The sequence below is a fragment of the Acinonyx jubatus genome, chromosome C1, assembly GCF_027475565.1.
Source record: "Acinonyx jubatus isolate Ajub_Pintada_27869175 chromosome C1, VMU_Ajub_asm_v1.0, whole genome shotgun sequence".
NCBI classification, from domain to species: domain Eukaryota; kingdom Metazoa; phylum Chordata; class Mammalia; order Carnivora; family Felidae; genus Acinonyx; species Acinonyx jubatus.
In genome coordinates this window covers 182,573,671-182,586,429 of record NC_069381.1, presented here as the reverse complement: position 1 = coordinate 182,586,429, position 12,759 = coordinate 182,573,671, and the positions used below count along the sequence as shown (strand labels likewise).

Genomic DNA, 12,759 nt, shown 5'->3' with positions numbered 1-12,759 from the left:
GCAGCCCGTTCTTTCTCACAATCCGTGTATCCTTTTAACCCATGTTGGACTTCTTAAGTTTTGAAGATAATTTTCCTTGATTGAAAGGCTCCTTTCGTCTACCAGCATTATACTGTCATTTCCAGTATCGTACATTTTACTTCTTGTTCACATCTGTGATCTAAATAGAGTTGAAATGATAGGTTTTATTGCCTCTGTCACTTTTGTAAGCTTTGGCTTATCAGCACATTAACGATTCTGACAATTTTCTTATACATTGCACAATTTGTGTCCTTGGTTATATGACCTTCCTTGGATTTTTTATATATATTCTTTCAAAATCTAAACTCATCAGAGTTTCTGAGCAGTCTTACTGCTGTCTTTATCTCTACATTGATTTATCATAATGTGTCGGAATTCCATTTTTAGAGCCCCCCATCTTTCTTAAGCCACGTTCTCCTTTGAAGCCTCTCTTCACAAAGCCATATTTGAATTTTCTCTAAATTGCTTTTTAACTTTTTTCATTCTTAAGGAGTTATGTTTATGCTGGTTCTTTGATCAAAAGTCTACATATTAGGTATTAGCAATTCCAAGATGGCGTGATCATTTTTTCCTGCAGTCTCTATTGTTTTTGTGTTTTCAGAAAATGAAAAATTTTAATGAATAGTATACTTTGTCAAGATAATTAGGCCAAGTAATTGATATCAGTGAGTAGCTATGTGGCAGGGGTCTGCTTGGTCCTGATTGCTCAGTTTTATTCTGTAACACAAAGGGAAAGCTGTCAATCTTGGGGTTTGCCCTCAGGGAAATGCAATGTGACTGGTCCGGCAACTTCAACTATAGCTTCATTTGAAAAACTTGAAAGTCTACATTCACGTTGTATAGAAGCATAGAGTATACACACAGCACATTGAAATCGAGACTCCAAAGTACCTCAACATGCTTCTCCAGGGCCCTGTAATTCGTGACCACAATGAGCAGAACAGCAGTGTTCCTTGTTTATTCCATCTGAGTAACTCAATAGTAGTAGAATTAAAACTTCATAAACAAGAAGACATTGAACTCTTTAACAAAGTCAACTATGTTGTGAAAAAGCCCAAATGGGTTTTTCAATGCAGACATTTTGTCGAGACGCTTAATTTGTTTGTCAGACCCCAAATGTGGGAGTTTCAACAATTGTTATTTCTTTTCCATGTGGGACATAACAATATAACAACGTATAGTTAGCATGTTGTCCTAGCCTTCTCTGTTAGGTTTTGGTCGAATTCTCAATTGAAATGATGATGATGTGTGTGATAGCTGAAGAGCGTTAAGTGAAGATATTTAAAATCTCTTAGTTTGGTGTTGCCTAAGAAAGTCCATTGGTGTGAGTGAAGAAAATATTAGAACTTTTATTTGTATTCATTCCTTATCTTTTCAATTTTAATTTTTGTGGATGTTTCTAATTTATACAATACAATGTAGTAGTACATTTATAAATATATTAATAGATGAATGTAAGTATACCATGGGGGTTAATATTTATTGAATGTGGCACATGATCAAAAAATGTTGGGAGCCATGATGTTTTACATAAAAGTGGTCCATTTTTTTGCAATATATATATATATATATATAGTCCTAGAGCTTGGAACTGATATTTTGCTACATTAAAAAACAGGGTCTCTTTAGTATTTACTGAGAAGCCAAGAGGAATGAATATGCTGGAGCGTGGAAAAACAAGTTAAATTAAAACAGGAATTTCCTGATGAGTGACTTTTGGGAAATATTAAAATTAGCCTGCTGTATAAGAAAAAACTTTTAGCTCTCCCTTAATATCTGTTCTTTTTTCCTCCTTAGTGGTGGAACCCATGATTTTTAAATAGTGCTCATTCCTCAGTTTCCCTCACTACTGGTGGTGTAAAGTGACTGAGTGGTAACTAATGGGATGGAATCAAATGTGCTTTGGCTTTTCAGTGCATTAACAATTCTGACAATTTTGTGCAACTTCTGAACAGTGTCCTTACAAAGAAGGGGCGTGTCATTCTCCCCTCCCCCTTCCTGCTGGCAGGTGTAAGAGTGCAATGGCTAAACATGAAGCATCCATCTTATACCATGACTCATACTGAAGATTCACCACTGGATCTAATCTGACTAGTGATAAATTAGATCATGAAATATTTCCATGAAGTACAATATATTGAAGATTGCATTGTAAAACATCTTGCATACTATGGATTGTACACTTATTATTCCACCTTTGTTTAATATTAATGAGTACATTCAGAGGTAAAGATAAAATTTCTTACAGTTCAAATAAGAAATATGAATATAGTCAACAACAATAAAAAGTAAGGGTAGCAATAAAAGAACTGTGATTTAGAACAGAAAAAAAAAAACTTGATAAGGAAGAGAGAACATTTGATCTTGGCCTGGAGCAAAAAGAAGTGACAGGGATTGGGACTCAGGGGTGGCCATGCAGGTGCAAAATATGTTCTGATGTTGAGAAAGGATTAAGTGTTCATGGGGAAGGGTAAATAGATGGCAAAGAAAATTGCCCTATACTTGGTCTGGGATAAAATACTTCTTGTGTGAGAGAGTTCACAACCAACTTTCTTCTGGGAAGAAATTAGCATTCCTGATAAATGCTTAAGCAATTTTCTGATACACTCTAATGCAATTAAGAGCTCTTCTGGGAAATCAGCTCCTACCCTTTCAGCTGATGTGCTTTAACCAGATTACTTTTTTTCCTGAATTCTGCCTAAAATTTTTATCTAAACAGTCTCTTTTCCTCTAACACATTCCTACCATGGTGAATCTCTGAATTAGCTTCTTTGGACTTCTTCCCTGGCAGCAAGAGAGAAATAAAAACTTAAGCCTGACATTTTTTTTTTTTTTTTTGCATAATCATATTAGGACAAAATAAAGCGTGTATGTGAAGGAATAGTAGTTGATAAACCAGGCTTAATGATATTGGAAAGCAATGAATACTAGGCTAAGGAATTTAGTCTCTTTGGTGGGGAGTGTGCAGTCACTTGAAAAGTGGCTAGAAGCACAGTAGGTGCTCAAACGCATAGCTGTTGAATCGAGTTGAGGAGTGTGCTGCAATCCCGGTAGAAGCAGAGGGCCCCTTGTCTGGTAAGACACTGTGCTGAGTCATCTGGGGCCATCTGGGCAGCTTTTTCCTCACTTGACTGAAGACATGATGTGAAGTTCATCAATGACCTCCTTGAACTCCTTTGTGATTTGAGAAGCCCCCAATCTTAGCCTTCATTCTTCTTGACCCACATAGTTCATTCCCAGGGTTCTTGCTCCTCTCCTTATGAAAAGTCTCCCCTCTCAGGCTGTCATGACATTGTGCTGTCTTAGTTCTTTTCCTCTTTACCTTCCTAATTCTGACCGCCAGTCTTATCTCCTCAGTGACTTTCTTCCTCTTCTAGCCTCTGAGTACACCCTGAGGTGCTGTCCTGTGCCCTCCTCTTTCTGCACGTACTTCCTCATAGGGTGTTCATACCTGATGGTACGACAGGGCCTCCTGCAGTGTAGGAAATATCTTTCACCATATCAAATGCAAGAGCTATTCCTATTAGTACCATCCTGAAAACAGTACAATAGATTTCCATGGATTTGGGCTGGGCTGAGATCTGCTTGTATGCGTGGGGCTGAACCAAATGACATGTCAATCATTTATACCTAGATGAGAATCCTATGCTTAGATCTCTGTGTTTTAACCTCACAAAATCTTTGTCTGGCTTCCGCGCTGAAGAACTACCTTGAGGAATACTTTACAAATTAATATTAACAATGTGGTTCATGGCACATGTAAAACAGGTGCAACTGAAAGTCTCATTTTGCAAGTCTGTGAAGTAGAATGAAAATATATGGTAGGATTTATCCAGTTTTTTCTTTCCTTTCCCATATCTATTTCATCTCTATGCCTTGTTTATGCTTCTAATGTTGCAGTTGTCACAAGGAATTGCAGTTGTGACTGTGAACTCCTCGAAAGCATGGATTGTATAAATTTGCATCTGAATCCCAATTAGCACATGCCTACCATCTAGTAGGTGCAAAACAAGATTTAATCAATTAAATTAAAAAGAAAATTGATGTCATTGAGAAAAAATAGATATATGTCACAGAAAATTAGAAACTAGGTAAAAGGCAAAAATGATACTGAGAAATTTTTAAAAGTCTGAATTGGACTCATGACAAATTTCAAAGAAGTGTCTGGAAATTCTGATGATTAGCTTTTATATTTTTCTGTTTATCTGTCATTTTCAGTTGGCACTCCCCTCTTCCCGACTTCCTTTGTGATTGTTTTGAAACAAAACCGCAAATTCTCTGACCCTTCTGCAATACAAAAGTGGAGTCTAATTACCCTTCCCTTAAACATGCACCATACTCAGTGAGTCAGTGCTATCAAATAGAATGAGGGGAAGCAGTCTCCTGACACACTTCTGCAGCTAGATTGGCATCAGTGACACAGGTTCCCCCTTACTCTGCATCTTAGGAGATATGTCCTTGAGGGCCTGAGCTGCCATGTGAGAAGTTCAGATACCCTAACGCTGCCATGATACAGAAAACATGGAGAGAGACCATCCAGAGGAGCCCCACTTGCTCGAGCCAGCAGCTGTTTGAGTCATCCTAGCTAGGGCACCAGGCTTGTACGTGAAAACGCCTTCAAAACCACCCCAGGCCCAGATGCCATTTGCTTATAACCCCACGAGACCCCAAGCCACCTAGCTGAGCCATTCCGCAATTCTTGACTCACAGAAGTAGGAAAGAGAAGTGCTTATTATTATTAGACACTACAGAGTTTTGGGGTGATTTGCTATACCTCAAGGTAACAAATACTCTCGCTAAGTTAACATCAGCAAGATTCACCCATTTAAGTGCATCATGCTTTTCAAAACATGTTATGGTTTACAAGTAATAAATCTATTGATGGACTTCTAAATTTTATTTCCATTTCTCCTGTTAAATAGCAAAAGCAAAGCCCCTCTCACACCAGCTTGAGAGGTATGAATATGAAAATTCACAACTCCCTGAAGCCTTTCCAGAGCTACCAAGAATGTCACTTCATTCACTTCCAGGCTGAGGAGGAAGAGAGATGGAGGAGGACCCGGGCACACAAGCTACAATGAAAGTCGACTAGCAGGTGATCGGAGTGCACTGGCATCCCTGACACAAACAGAATCATTTTTTTTTTTAGAGAAAAGACATGTAAGCCTTTAAAGGAGATAGTGTGTCAACTTTCCTGTGACCCAGATCATGGGACATGACACTGTGACCCAACTGGGATTAAGTCTTTCACATTCTAAAGCAGGAATGATTGTGAATACAGTCAACCTTAAAAGGAAGGATTCTCTTATTTTCAGAACTTTGAGTTCTGTTCTAGGAGCTATATTCTTTGGCCTGACCAGAAGGGATTTCTATGCTTCTTTTAGGGTATATAAGGTACTTGGGTTATTTCTGGAAAGAACACCCAAGCCAAAAGATAAGAAAGCCACTAGCAAGGGCAGTTTAGCTAATACCGCCCAAGCTCAGTGACCAATTGATAACCTTATCAACCAGGCCACTCAGGTAGGAGAAAGGGACAAATGACATTTGAGGGGCAGTTCATGAATACAGAGGGTTCTAAAAGAATCTTCATTTTTGAAGATTGCTTAATTGTTTGTAGAATTTTTGGAAACTGTGATACACTGTTGGACTTTAGCTTCTTAGGATTCGACTCCTCTGGAATATGTAAAACTGTGGGAGGAGGTTATTTCTTTCAAACTTTCTTCGGCTTGGCTATAATTAGGGTTCCTGCCTACATGTGGTTCCCTCCGCCTGGAATGCCCTTCCTTCAGCTTGCACCCATAGCCTGCCTTCCCATAAGCATGTATGTCTTTGGAAGGCTTCCAAAAACCCTCCCTCCTGCCGTGAGAGTTGATCACCACATCATTTGCAGTTATCACTGATGGTGCTCATACCTCTATAAACTCATTTCCCATGTTGTGAGGTCATTATTTGTTCTGACACCACTCATTAGACTGTGAACTCCTGGAAGGCAAGCCTTCAGTTGTTCCACCTCCCCTGCTATGGATCAAATACAGATGTTATGTCTTTCTTGATTTCCTCATCCCAGCCCCTGGGCAAGTAGTGGGTATTCTCCTAATAGGCTTCAATAGCTAACCAATTGTGGAGAGACCAGGAGGCTTGTCCAGTGAATCTCTCTAGGTTCCCTGGCAGGAGCTGGCTGGTATTATTTAATACCTCTTACTTTATCAGGAGGGTGAGTGGCTGGTCTCAACTTGCCGTGAGATCTCCAGGGAATATTGGTACTGGACAGTTGGTATGTACTTCCCCTGAGCAGCTAGTAGCTGTCGTTTCTCCCCCCTTACCACAAGGCTGCTTTCGTGAGAACTCTATAAAAAGACCGGAAGCAGGGCTAGGTGCCTCTCCTGCAGCACACCCATGGTATATCTGGCCATGCCCAGTGCAACCACCCCTCTTCCTGGGAAGCTTGAGAAAAGTGGACTGCATACATGTCTACTGACCCTCTGCATGTGTGTCTCAGTCTCTTCTGGGTGCTGATTGTGCCATGTTTGACTGGGCCCTTTGCCTGATACTAGGCCATGGCTTGGAGATCAAGTGATCAAAAGAAAATACACACATACATGCATACATACATACATACGTACATACATAGTTTAGGAGCTTGGGAAACAAGTGCTTTGGGTAAAAAGCTAATTTTCAAAGGTCTTCATCAATCCTATGATCACTCTCTTCTTTTCTAGATTCTTGAAACAAAAGCCAGAAAGGCAAATCCTCTTAGTTTGCCTGAACATGTTTCCTGCAACTTCCTTGTCATTTTGATTGAGAACTCCCTTGATTTCTGCTCTTGACCCCAGTCAAAACTGATCCTTGAATTCTCTTTTGTCCTCTCAAGGCTTGGTAAACTATCATGGTGCCACCTGCATACCCAGAGAGCAGCAAATTAACTGCAGGATAATGAACCTAGTGGAAAACTGGAATGAATGAATGAATGAATGAATGAATTAAAACAAGTTATTTTGTTGTTGATACCTGCTAAATTTGTTGCCACTCCTTTTAGAGGAAGTTTGACTTCAGTATTCCATGCTCTAAAATAAAACATTAGGATAATTTGTCTTTGAGTAAAAAACAGGAACATCTCTCTATGTCAAATATCTACCTCTCAACTTTCTGCAAATCCTTAAACAAATTGGCAGTGTGATTGTTAGCTCAAAAAGGAAACCAGTAGGAAATCTAGAACTCTCCCAGTGTATAAATCCGTATAAGAATTAATGCTTTCAGGTGGAAACGTTATGTTTTGTCTAATCACCGTTTGAAATTTTAATGTTGAGTTGTGGTACTTGGCCAGGAAAACTAGTATAACAGCCTCAACACCAGGCAAAAACTCATTCTTTCAACTCGAGAGCTATTTTGGTATTGGTTTATAACATGCCTTACTCTTCACAAAGACTCTCCAAAATTATATTTTATTACAAAATTCTCTAAACCTAGCATAAAACATTGTTATCTTTCCCCCAGATAACACAGATATCGAAGAAAGTGATTTATCATTGTATGAAAGCACATGAGAGATAGAGGTAGGATAGTTTGTTCCTGGGTCTCCTAATTCTGTTCTTTTGTTATAAACTGCGTGTTGCTTCACTGGCTATATGGTTTAATGAACAAAAGTTTCAGCAGAATCTTTGGACATCAAATGGCCTTCATGAAACAATGTCTTGATGAGTTAAGTAAAAATGAATCAGAAACACATGGACCCTGCTTCCCTTGAAATATAAGAGGGAATACAAATCAAGGCAAAGAACACTTAACAAACATTGGGTTTGGGTTTCCTGAACCTGAAATGTTAAAATAATTAGCAAGGACTTATTGAGGCTGAAAAGTGATCAGTTCCAGTATTTCTAACTCAAAACTGAAATGAAGAGAGGCGGAAAGGTCCTAGAAGAGAAGGGAGTGGCCATAGGGTAGACGGAGACCTTTGAAAATTAGCTTTCCCCCCAAACCACTTGTTTCCCAAAGCTCACAAATTTTGTTTTTACATATTTATTTTTCTTCTGTTTTGCTTTGATTTCCAGGTTTCAGCTGAAGACATATCTAAAATGCTCTGAAATGGTTCAGCACAAGTCTTTCTGGTCTCTTCTCAAAAGCAGGAAATGATGACATTTGGTAAGACAATGCTCTGTTCATTTTTGAGTTGGAGATAAATTCATATATTGGCCATTCAGGAAGTTTGGTTAAGTAATCAGGTTGAATTTATTTCCTAGTGAGCTGGACTTCTCAGCATTTCCCAAACCCAGAAAATAAACTCTTTCAGAAAGCCCTGTGAAAAGTTGTAAGAAAGAATTATTTTGTAGTAGAGTACAGATTTTTAAATAGATTGTAAGCCTGAAGAAAATCCAAAAAGCTTGTATTGCTAGAACCTGAGAGACAGCAGTTCCCTTGCTTGATCCTACCCAGTATCTGGGATTCTCAGAATCCCTTCGCTGGCCGGAATGGTCTCCTTTCCTCCTAGCAGAGGCCTCTGGACTCAGCCCTACTTCCTCTGTTCTTCCACAGTTGCTTTCCTCCATCCTTTGTGATTTTCCTGCCCACATTCAAGTCTGGTTGCAGCATGTGAAACAGTTCCCCACCACCATTCCAGAATGTACATTGCTTTTTAAAATTACTTTAGAGCTTTTATTGGTAATAATCATAGGAAACTGTCCAAGGCAACCAAAATAATAACCAAGGGGCAGTTGCACAGCTGACAGAGTAATCCTGGGTCTCTTGGTTCCTGACTTCTTCCGTCAATTGAAAGCTCAGATGCAGTGGTCCTGCCTGATCTCAGCAACCAGAGCTCCTCTTCTGAAGTCAAAGTCCTTCCTTTCAAGATGGCACTTGGTCAAGCCTGAAGATAACACCCAGGCTACATTATCAATGTCTCCTTACATCAAGGGGGAACTGGCCATCTGTGAAGTTTTGATTAGAGGGTATTTGTTTATTATTGCTATGCACAGCTTAGAAGTAGCCTCTTTGGGCATATTCTCATGTACCCCTTCGCACTTATGAAAAATTAATTTTTTTTAGCCGTTTCATTTAGACCTATCAGGAGGAAACTTAAAATTGTTTAACCATTTGAATATGAAACATTCACTTACTCATCAATGTATGTTTATGTCCGTTAGTCCCAAAATGTCTGGTACTATGAAAGACTACAGTGGTCAGTTGTATGATATAATTTGACTCTACACATTGTGAAAGTATTCAGCAATGCCCAAGAGTCCTGGCTGAAGAGACCAACTTTATTAATTCATTCAACCAACACTGCCACTTTGATTCCTCCGGGGTCTCTGCTGATAATATGTTAGCATGTGACAAAAAATGACAACACTCTCTTGGATTAGGGGAGCATTATTCATGTGTATAATGCAATCTGACACTCCCTTAGATGAAAGACCTTTCCGGCTTGAATCTGTCATTTCTTTTCCTGCAACAGTAATATTGGCTCTCTTCTATTTGAGCTCCTTCCTATTAGGAGGTAAGCTCATGACTCATGTTCTCTCATTTAATTTTTGAACAACCCAATGAAATAGGTAAAGTGAAACATATTTCATGTTTGAACAAATTTAGACTTAGAGAAATTAAGTAATTTGCTCAATACTGAGCTATTTATAAAGTGGGAGAGTTTGAATTTGAACACAGATCCAGTGCAAAAGCATATTGTATTCACCACATTCCTCTCTATTTTATCAATTGTTCTGTATAGAATGCATGGAACTTTCAAAGAAAGGTGCTCTGTCAATAGAGTCATGATGACCAGGAAAACCAATCTCACTATCTTATACCATTTCATAGCACTTTATACCACTTTATGCTACATTATAGCATTTTATACCATTATAGGTCCACAACATGTTAGGGAGGTAGGGACATTTATGATCACCAAACATAACCTCATTTTTACATAACCGAGAACCCCCTAGAAATAGAATGTTGTCTTCAGAGTGGCACCTAAGGCAAAACCAAGACCAAGGCTTCTGTCACAGTCCCCCTCTTCTTAAGCCAGGGTGCTTCTCAATCCATTTATTCATCTGGTAAAACCAACCAAATTACAATCAAAAGAGAAAAATTTCACCAAGAAAGACTCAGAAATTATCTCACTCCCACCCCTAAGCTATCGCGTCTAAGGTCATTGACAAAGTAACCATTTCTAGAACCAGAAATTCTGTGAAGGCTCCTGAATGTTCTGCATTGGGTTCCATTGGTTGTCCAGTCTTTGGATACACTGTTATTTTTAACAGCTGGAGGTCAAGATAGAAGAAGGTAGGGCTACAGTGCTCCAAATGCTACAGGTATTCATGATATGAGCACTTGTTACAGTAGCATCGATTGAGTCCTTGTTTTGTGTTGGAGTATATAGTTGTGTTTAGAATCCCAATTCAGTAAATTTACAATAGCTTGGACTCAGAGCCAAGACTCCAAGCTCCTTTTTAGTCCTAAATAATATTTCTGTATTTTCTTTTTCTGTTTGCCACAAGTCCTAGGATTTCAGCCTGTTTTCCCATTTCAGTGTAAAGAAAAAAATAACAGTGCAACCAGTTATTTTTATTGAGGTCTTATTGTATGCAAACACTGTCCTAAGTGCTTTACATGTATTATTTCATGAATCCTTATGAAGTAGGTACTGATATTATTTCTGTTGTATAGATGAGGAAACAGATGAAGAGAAGTTAAGTAACATACCCGAGGTTAAACAATTGGTGTTTGAGATGCTCTGCACCATATGATTTTGGTTTCTCCCTCTAGAAAAAGGTCCTCCAATTCTCTTCTTTGTCCCCAAATGCATATACATATTATATGCCCCCTTCCATCATATTAAAAAAAATAATTGCTGTAATAAAACAGAGTAACACAGTATCAACACTGGTGAGTAGTTACAAGGTCATAGCTCTTTTAATTGTGATTTGTGGTGTGTACTTCATGACTGCCTCCTAAGATAACAAGTGGAAGCTCCAATGGTTTCCTTTCCTCTCCTCTCCTCTCCTCTCCTCTCCTCTCCTCTCCTCTCCTCTCCTCTCCTCTCCTCTCTTCTTTTTTTCTTTCCCTGGGGATAGCAGTTATTTACTAATCTGTGCCTTTTTATCTTGCTTGAAGGCATATCTCTGTTCTGTCCTGGAATGCCCATCACCAGATTTTTGTGTAGCCCAGAATGATCCCCTTTAGTGGAAGAAGAAGAAAGAAGAGGAGAAGAAAGAGGGGAGGAAGAAATATCCTTATCATTAAAGCCTAATCAGCTTGTTTTTCTGTAACATCTTACTGGTAAGGGTTGAGAGTGTACTGGGACTTAATTTTTCTTTTAAATGGATCTATCACCTACCCTTGTGGAGATGGTAAAGGATAGATGCAGTCAGGATCACACGGTGCATGGAGCCATTGAAATTTTCAGTGGCAACACCAGATGTTGAACTTTTCATTTCCAGCCTGTCAGTTGTCCAGGTGTTGATCTTTTGGAAGCAGGCAGATACATTTCATGCAGAAGTGAGCTACACTGTTTTCGTTGCTGTTGTTTAATGACCTAGTATCATACCGATACTTCTGTGTGTTTAGATATAGATAAAATCCTAATTAAAATCGGAAAAACCAAAGAAGTCACTGGAACGGGAAGATACATGTCTTGGCTCCGCCACTAATTAGCTTCGTGATTTTGGCAGATTCTTAAACTTCTCTGGGACTCAGTTTCCTGGTTTTTAAAGTGAGGGAAAAAAAAATTAACATTTCTGAGGGAACTTTTCATTCTCGCATTCTTTGATTTATAGGAACCATGTGAATGAGAGAAGGCTTTTACAAACTTGAAAATATAGTACTGTGGGGGGAGTGTATCTTCTGTTATTTTTAATTTTATCAGACTTTGTTTGATTCTGAATATTAAAACAGAATTGAATATTTTTCAATTAGCTTCATGTATAGTACCAAACAATATTTAATTGAGGAAGAAAAAAAAGCTAAAAACTACTATTGGTGGTGGTGGGGGGGAGAAGTATTTCAGTTTTCTTAGACATTAAATGGCTCATTCAAAGCAACATTTTGATAAATTGTGTAAATGAGAGAGGAACATATGGATTAAATTTTCCTTGAAATACATACGCACTTAAAAATTAAGAAGAAAAAGTGCTTGGCAAAGCCCATTTGGGGTTCTGCCAAATGGGAAACATTTTAAAAATAGTTGAAAATGCAGTTCTATCTCAAAATGCTGCCATATTCACCCATCCTTATTGATTATATATTCTTAAATTTGTAAATTACTCTCCTTGTATTTATTTTTGCAGTTTGTTTTATGCCTGGGGGGCTTGCTCAATTTTGCTACCTTTTTTTTTTTTTAAAAAAAAAACATAAAACATGGTCCATCAGTCACTGAAGAGCAAATCGTAGTATCTATCACTCCCTGTGAGATTCCCGTTATTTAGACTTCTGTGGAAGTTTCGGTTTGATCTCTCCTGGTGTAACAACTGGCATTAATCCATATTGCTATAATGAAACACTCTAAGGAGCAAATACAGGGGATCTGGTCTTTGAAGCTGTGTTATATGGTAAGTAACTTTCTAGTAAATCATAATATTACAGTAGAAGAGCTTTGAGGGAAGACAAGCCTTGAGTTTCATGACTATGTATAATTCAAAACCAGAAAATCAAAAGACTCAGACATGACATTCTTCTGGATAGACAGAAGAGCTTGGCTGTCTAATGGATCCCATGCTACAACTTGAAGAAGAAAAAAAAAATGATTTT

At 38.5% G+C, this 12,759-nt stretch overlaps 1 protein-coding gene across 5 annotated transcripts in view; it reads left to right on the top strand.

Moving 5' to 3' along the window:
- LOC113597531 (uncharacterized) overlaps window positions 1-12,272 on the top strand; it is a 204,589-nt gene extending 192,317 nt beyond the window's left edge. For 4 of the 5 annotated variants that reach the window (XR_008295514.1, XR_008295515.1, XR_008295517.1 and 1 more), the window contains 3 exons: window positions 4,944-5,116; window positions 8,070-8,160; window positions 11,128-12,272. The gene's annotated coding sequence lies outside the window, so the exon portion shown is untranslated. Of the gene's footprint in view, window positions 1-4,943; window positions 5,117-8,069; window positions 8,630-11,127 lie in introns of those variants that run through there. The other variant, XR_008295513.1, reaches the window with a different exon arrangement.
- Window positions 12,273-12,759: the final 487 nt, after the last annotated feature.